At 46.0% G+C, this 8,257-nt stretch overlaps 1 non-coding gene across 1 annotated transcript; it reads right to left on the bottom strand.

Annotated features, from left to right (window-relative positions):
• Window positions 1-6,620: 6,620 nt before the first annotated feature.
• Window positions 6,621-6,692, bottom strand: trnae-cuc (transfer RNA glutamic acid (anticodon CUC)). Its single transcript has one exon. It is a non-coding gene; the product is annotated as a tRNA-Glu (tRNA).
• Between the last annotated feature and the right edge of the window lie 1,565 nt (window positions 6,693-8,257).

Here is an 8,257-nt window from a genome sequence, read left to right as displayed (position 1 = left end):
TTTTTATGGTTCCCGAGCCCTTACCTCTGATACAGGACACTGACTTCAGTTTGTGCCATTACTGAGAGTGCTGATGTTCCCTTGTGTAATATCAACAACGTAGCAGCTGCTGCAACCTCTCGCTTCTTTGTTACCTCTAAACACAATATGCCAATGTGTCCAGGGGAGGCGATGGCCGACTTTATTGTCACCAGACTATTCAGCCAGTTAATGTTCTGGGGATTTGGGTTCAAAACCTACCACGGCAGATGGTGGAATCTGAATTCAATATAAATCTGGAATTAAGAGTCTAATGATGAAATCGTTGTGGTTTGTTTTAAAAACTTATCTGATTTCCTGCTGTCCGAAACTGGTCTGATCTACATGTGATTCAGATCCACTGTCAGCTGGTTGAGTCTTCACTGTACTTTCAATCAAAACCTCCAGGCGGAGGTTCACTATAACCTCCCCACTTTTATACTCTATTTAAAGGCCAATCTCCCTTTTGCCTTCCCTATTACTCACTGAACTTAGATGAAGAGTTCATAGATGCTTCCAAATCCTCCTATTCAGCAACTTTCTCCATTTAACATTCAGCACATTTCCTGCTGGCAAAGTGCACAACCTCATTTTCCCACATTCTATTCCAACTGCCAAGGGTTTGCTCATTTGCTTAACCTGTCGATATCCCTCTCCATGTCATCCTCACCACCTGCATTCCAATCAACTGTCTCTACTGCAGTCTTGGCAATAGTACATTCACTTTACTTATCCAAGTAATTCATATCCATATTGTAAATAATTTTGGCCCCAGCCCTGATCCCTGTGGCACATTGCTCGTTACAAGTTGCGATCCTGAACATGCCCCTTATCCCTACTGCATCATTGGTTAGCCAATCATCTATCCATACGATTAGACTGTCCTCGATATCGTGAGAATATCATTGGCTCTGCCAGCAAATCTTTCCAAACTGTCCTTGAAAAAGTGGTGGTGAGCTGCCTCTTAAATTGCTTCACAAATATGATGTGGTCTATAATAAATGTTCAGGAGCGAGTTCCAGGATTTTGATCAATAACATCGAAGCAATGCGTATATGTCCAAGTTGGAATGTTGTGTTCACACTTATCTCCTCTTGCTGGTTGAAGTGATGGAGTGGAAGTTGCTCTTGAAGAGCCGCCACTCTTATAATCAAGCCAGACAGATCGATTGTGGCCAGAGACTCTGCCATTTCGACTTCTCATCAATTTACATTCTTTCCATCCAAGTTTTAGTCACATCAAACTGCCACAGAACGCTGTTATGGCCTCAGTAAACTATAATAACGTGAAGATCGCTGGGATGACTTTCTACATCCTAATATAAACACAGATCATTGTTTCCAGTTTTGGTGGAACAAAAGACATCATATTGGTGGATAATTACAGTTAGTGCAAACACAGCTAGCCATCGATAAATATTAATCCTGTTCACTTCAACGGCCAAATTTCAATTCAGAAACCAACTGCACTCGGCTGCTTGTAACAGAGACAACATGACAAAATGGCTCATAGGAGGAGAAATGGGACATTGAGGAGGAGTGAAATGTTTGCTTTTGGTCACCTCCACAATTGTTAGAAAAACAGGTTGAAATGATTCTTTAAAGCTGGCTGAAGTAATGGTGAAAAAAGACATTTCTTATTTCTGAAAGAATGGGGAAACAGAAGAGGGAATGAAATCCGACTTGGGAGCTATTTCCTATTTGTTGAGGATTTTGCTTCATCACAGTCTTGGTTTAGAGCATAAGCTCTTCATCAGGAATAAAGGGTGGCCCAAGCAGATTAATGGGAAGGAAGTGGGGCTGGAGGGAAGGCAGCTGGGAGTGCAATAGGTAGATAGAGGTAGGGATTGATGGTGATAGGTCAGAGATGAGGGTGGAGCAAATAGGTGAGAAGCAAGGTGGACAGGTATGACAGGTCAAGAGGTTGGTGTCGAATTGGAAGGTTGGATCTTGGACAAGGTGGGGGAGAGGGAATTATGAAACTGATGAAATCGATATTGATCCCATGTGGTTGGAGGGTCCCAAGGCAGATGATGAGGCGTTTCTCCTACAAGCGTCGGGTTGCAAGAGTTTGGCAGTGTAGGAGATCCAGGGCTTGCATGTCCTTGGTGGAATGGGAGGGGGAGTTAAACTGTTCAGACACAGGGCCGTCGATCGTTTGGTTTTATTGTCCCAGAGTTGTTCCCTGAAACGTTCCGCTAGTTGGCGTCCAGTTTCCCCAATGTGGATGAGACCATATTGCGCGCAGTGGAAATAATCTTATAAATAGATTGCATAAATCTTAGCCTGCCAGAGTTATTTTCTTTAATTAAATTAAAGAATATTTTAATTAAATTGGGTGACTGCATGAAACGGTTTGTTGGTCAGATTTGAATCATCACTCCCAAATGAGACAATGCCATGAATATCAGTGAACTGCTGTTTTTGTTAAAATCCACAAGTTCTTGATGTATTTTCACAACTTACTGGTATTCACACCTGCACATTCAATGTCAAACTCTGACACCAGAAATGAAATTACACCATTAATTTTGACTTACAATATTCGAAGAAACAAATTAATAGCACACAGTGAATACCAAGTCTGATTAATATGAAATTAAATTTGACCAAAAAAATATCAAATTAAGATGGGAGATAAGAAATGGGAGAAGTGCATTCAGGCATGAAATGCAGCATCATAGAAGGTGCTCCTCCAGAGAGTGTATTTTACCAACTAGCACTGCTAAATATAAACACTCTGATATGATCCTCTGGTTTTAATGTAAACCATAACCCCATACAGTAGATACCATTTAAATGAGTTAAAAATATAATCCTTGATCAAACCCAGCCTCCAGCCTTACCGCCCGCTTCTTGGAGCTTGGACCTTCCTTCAGCTCCGGGGGGTCGTTGAACTCCTGGGCTCCAGCTGCCACTCCTCCACTGAAGAAGCTTTGGAAAGCAGATGCAAAGGCAAAACACAGAACAGACCACCTTTGCAAATGAAAGCAGCTTACGGAGACATTGAGCAATAGCGTCACATGGTTTTGACCCATCGATCTCTGGTTCATCTGCCCAGCACACTCACGCAGCACTACTCTGCTTCTGTGCTCCCAGCAGCTGGATTGTGGATCAGTTTAAAGTAGGTCCTATATCTCTGATAACATCGATACACAAGGCAGTGAAGAAAGGTTTCAGCACACTGGCCTTCATCAATTAGGGAATTGAGTATAGATGTTGGCAAGTTATGTTGTAGTTATACAGGACGTTGATGAGGTTGCACCTGGAATATTGTGATCAGTTTTGGTCCCCTTGGTGTTCTGACTTCTGACTTCTTCAACTCTGGGTTTGTTTTGAACTTGATGGGATACTTTGTGCAACTCAGCATGTTTAAACAGTATCTCTCAGAGGGATTCATTTGAAACTTTTCAGGAGGTGAGCCCAACAAGATTGAACTATTCAAATTTACTTGGACTCTCTTTTAAACTTACTTCAGGACCAGTAGTCAGAGACACAAACAGCATGGAAACAGACCCTTCTGTCCAACTTGTCCATGCTGAGCTGATATCCTAAATTAATCGAGTCCCATTTGACAGCACCTGATCCATATATGCTGGCAGCTTATTTCATATATATACCACACTCTGCATGAAGACGTTGTCCCTTTAATATACTTCGCCTCTTACTCTAAACCTATGCCCTCTAGTTCTGGACTCCCCCATCCCAGGGAAAAGACCTTGTCTATTACCCTGTCAATATCCCTCATAATTTTGTAACTTCTATTGGGTCACTCCTCTGCCTCCGATGCTCCAGTGAAAACAGCCCCATCCTATTCAGCCTCTCCCTGTAGCTCAAACCCTCCAACCCTCAGCAATATTCCCGTAAATCGTTTCTCATAGAGAAGTTAGCGTTTCAGTCCTGAAGAAGGGTTAATACCCAAAACGCTGACTACTCCACATCCTGGTGCTGCCTGGCTTGCTGTATTCTCCCAACCTCCTGCTTGCCTGCTACGGGTTGCAACATGTAGTGGCTCAGTGTTACCACTGCAGCCTCATAGTGCCGTGGACCCAGGTTTGATTCCAGCCTTGGGTGGTTGTCTGTGAGGAGTTTGCACATTCTCCCAGTGTCTGCGTGGGTTTTCTCTGGATGATCCTGTTTTCTTCCATAAACCAAAGATGTGCAGGTTGTGGATTGGCAATGCTTAATTGCCCATAGAGTTAGGTACATTAGTCAAAGCGAAACGGGTTACTCTTCGGAGGGTCGGTGTGGACTTGTTGGGACAAATTGCCTGTTTCCACACTGTAGCTAATCTCATCTGCACTACTTTTGTCACTAAAGAATGGCAGAGAAGACTTGACAGGCCGAATGGACTAACTTCTGCTCCGATGGTCTTGCGGTCTTAGGTTTCTCTGGATCATTTCATTGGCAATGTGCAGTCCCGGGCTCAATGAGCAGCAGTGCCCATTGAAAGCAAAGCTCATAGTATCATAGAACTCCTACAATGTGGAAACAGGTCCTTCAGCCCAACACATCTGCACTGATCTTCCGAAGAATATCCTACTCAGATCCATTTTTCTACCCTCCATATATTGCACACAGACCCCCTCGGGTGAAATTAATCCTGGGTTCCGGTGCCATGAGGCAGCAGTGCTAACCCTGAGGCACTATGAGGTTGTGGTTGTGGGTGTAGGGGAGGCACTTGCAGTCCCGCAGCAAACAAAAACAGCCCACCTACTCTCCCACTGCACCCACTCTCAGAACTGCTAGAGGTTCAGTCCTGGGGTGTGACCGAAGGCAGCGTCACCGGTGGGATCTGATTGCTGGGAGCGCTGGTGTCCCCGCTGGTGCAAGTTGCAGGAAAAGGTGAACCTCTTCCCACAGTCGTGCCAGCTGAAGTGCCTCTCCACGGTGTGGACGGACTGGTGCCTCAGCAGGGCTGAGGAATTGCTGAAGGCCTTCCTGCACTTAGGGCAAATGAACGACCTCTCCCCAATGTGGACCCACCAACGGGCCGGCAGGTCAGAGGAAAGAGCAAAGCCCTTCCTGCACTGTGACATCTAGACAGAAGAATGGCCTCTCCTCGGTGTGGACCCACTGGTGTCTCAGCAGGTTGGAAGGACTGCTGAAGGCCATCTCGCACTTGGGGCTGGAGAACAGCCTTCCCCGGTGTGGACCAACTGGTGCGTCAGCAGGCAGAGGAATCACTGAAGGCCTTCCCACACTCAGGGCAGCAGAAGGGCTTCTTCGCTCTGTGGACCGATTGGTGCTTCAGAATACTTTCAAATTTCACAGTATGCTTCTGATAGGAGGGAGACCAGAATTGCACACAATATTCCAAAAGTGGTCTAACCAATGTCCTCTACAGCCACAACATAACTTCCCAACTCCAATACTCAGTCAGAGGATTGGGAAAGCTTTCGAAACCCACAAAAAACAAACAGGAAAGAATGGAGGGACAAACCGAATTTTTGAGAGTCAGCTTGGAAGCATCACTGAGAAATCGGCGGACTGGGTTTATTGGGTATCTGTTCTCCTTAACTACATTATATACGTATTCCTCTTGTGCTCTTCGTAGTTTCTCTGTGCTGCAGTGTGTAGTGGCTCGTTGAAATAATGTCCTGATGCAGCAACGTTTGTAGGTGTTGGGATGATTGCTTCTGTGGTTAAGAACTTGGTTTGCGTGTGTTGTTTTTCTGTCGACGCTAGTTTGAAGTTTCCCATTGACTGTTCGCTCTACTCTGACATAGAGGAATGGCACTTTGTTGTTGTTCTCCTCCTCTTCAAACCAGGAGACCCCTCAGGCCCATAGTCTCACTACTTGGAACAACAATATACAGACTAGTCAAAGGCCTCCACTGAAGACTAAAACACCAAGTCGAAGATTCACGTCACTCCATTTACTCCATCCAAGAATTCCTGAACATCAAAGACACTAAGTTAGAAGAGGATGGAATAATGATGTCCTTTGACATAACAGCCCTGTTCACATCCAGTAACATCAATGTGGCCAAAGAAAACTGAAGACACTACTCGAAGAACCAAAGTCACAAACACAGCACCAACTTCATCAGCAAAGATAGCACTATCCAGCTCGTGGAACTGTGCATTACCACCCACTTCATATTCAGTAACAAGCCCTACAAACAAATCAACGATACACCCATGAAACCACCAGTATCAGGATTCCCAGCAGAAGCAATAATGCAGAGACTTGAACAAACAGCCCTTCCAACGATCCAACCCAAACTTTGGGTCCGCCACAGTGATGACACTTTTGTCATCAAAAAATGAAACAAATTAGAGGAAACCTACAACACCATCAACAATATCCTTACTGGCATAAAATTCACAAAAGAGGAGAACAACAACAAAGGGCCATTTCTAGATGTCACAGTAGAGCAAACAGTCAATGGTAAATTCAAAACAGCGTCTACAGGAAAACAACGCACGCGAACCAAGAACTTCGCTGCAGAAGCAATCATCCCTCCACATACAAACAAGTCAGAATCAGGACACTATTTCAACGAAACACTACAGCACCCAGGAACTTCGAAGACCAATCAATAACTGGACAGCGCATTTAAGAAGAACGGGTAGCCAACAAACCCCACAGAACATTGCTTCCCTGACCGGGAATCGAACCCGGGCCGCGGCGGTGAGAGTGCCGAATCCTAACCACTAGACCACCAGGGAGATGCCAACGCCTGATGTCAGATCTACTGAAAATGACTTACCAGCCCGAAAATCGAACCCGGGCCGCGGGAGATCGAAGGCTTTCACCTGTGCATCCACCAATGTCATTTCTTGTATCCATTGCTCCCGATGCGGTCTCCTCTACATTGGGGAGACTGGAGACTCCTCGCAGAGTAAAGTCACAGCGCTTGAGGGAACATCTCCAGGACACCCGCACCAATCAACCCCATCGCCCTTTGGCCCAACATTTCAACCCCCCCTCCCACTCTGCCGAGGACATGCAGGTCCTAGGCCTTCTCCATCGCCGCTCCCTCCCCATCCGATGCATGGAGGAAGAACGCCGCATCTTCCGCCCCGGATACATTCAACCCCCAGGACATCAATGTGGACTTCACCAGTTTCCTCATTTCCCCTGTCCTACCTGCCAATCTCCCTGACCACCTATCCGCTCCACCCTCCTCTCTGACCTGCCACCTCCACCCCCACCCCCATTCACCTATTGTACTTTTTGCTACCTTCTGCTCAGCTCGCCTGCACCCCCACCAATTTATCTCTCCACCCTGGAGGCGTCCTGCCTCTATTCCTGATGAAGGGCTTTTGCCGGAAACGTCGATTTTCCTGCTCCTCGGAACCTGTTTGACCTGCTGTGCTTTTCCAGCACCACTCTGATCTAAACTCTGGTTTCCAGCATCTGCAGTCCTCACTTTTGCCTACCCAATAAACCCAGTGTGCCGATTTCACATCAACAAACTGACTCAAGCAGACACAACGTGTGCAGAAACCCTAGCCACATTACTTTACATTAAAGACATCTGTGAAATGATGTCCAGACATCTCAACCCTCTCAGCATCATGGTAGCCCACAAACCTACCAACACACTTAAACAGCGGCTAGTGAACCTGAAATACCCGATACAAACAACCAGCAAACGAATGTTATTTACAAAATACCATACAAGGAAATATATACATGAACTCTGCCGCACAGTTCTCTGTGGCAAGAAATGCTGGGATGAGAAAAGGAAGATTTTTTCAGCCAAAACGAATCGACACTGACTGGACAGCCATTTAAAATCAACGCTGTCAGGCCAGGATGGAAGATCCAACGGGATGAACAGCTTTCTTATTTCCTGAAGATTTACAAAGCAGAGACTGGGTTTTGGTGTTTATTCCCTTTCCACTCCCAGAAGCCGCAGTGGTTGGGGCGGTAAGTTGGGGAAAGTGAAATGTGCCCGTGAGCAGCGTGTGGGGCTATTTCAGCTTCCCCTCCTCTGACAGCGCTGTGACGGGACTCTGATGTTCTCAGGGACACTTACTGACGCGAGACAGTGAAAAGAGTCTCGTTCCTGCAGATCAGGAATTCAAACCGTATGCCGGCTTCAGGACAATGAGAAAGATTAATTGGGGTGTGAGAAGAAGCTGTGAGCTGCATTTCAAACAGGTAGGTGGAGTCAGATGCGTCATCCATTGCGCCCCTGGCCCTGTGCGGACCTGACGCCGCCATGCTGCAGAGTTCTGCCGTTAACACGGACATGCGCAGAAATGGGAACATTCACAAGGTGAAC

This window comes from Chiloscyllium plagiosum, unplaced genomic scaffold, assembly GCF_037043375.1.
Source record: "Chiloscyllium plagiosum isolate Xiang-an unplaced genomic scaffold, Cpla_swu_hap1 HiC_scaffold_27, whole genome shotgun sequence".
Taxonomy (NCBI): domain Eukaryota; kingdom Metazoa; phylum Chordata; class Chondrichthyes; order Orectolobiformes; family Hemiscylliidae; genus Chiloscyllium; species Chiloscyllium plagiosum.
Note: the sequence above shows the minus strand (reverse complement) of the source record. Positions and strands in the feature narration are given on the sequence as shown.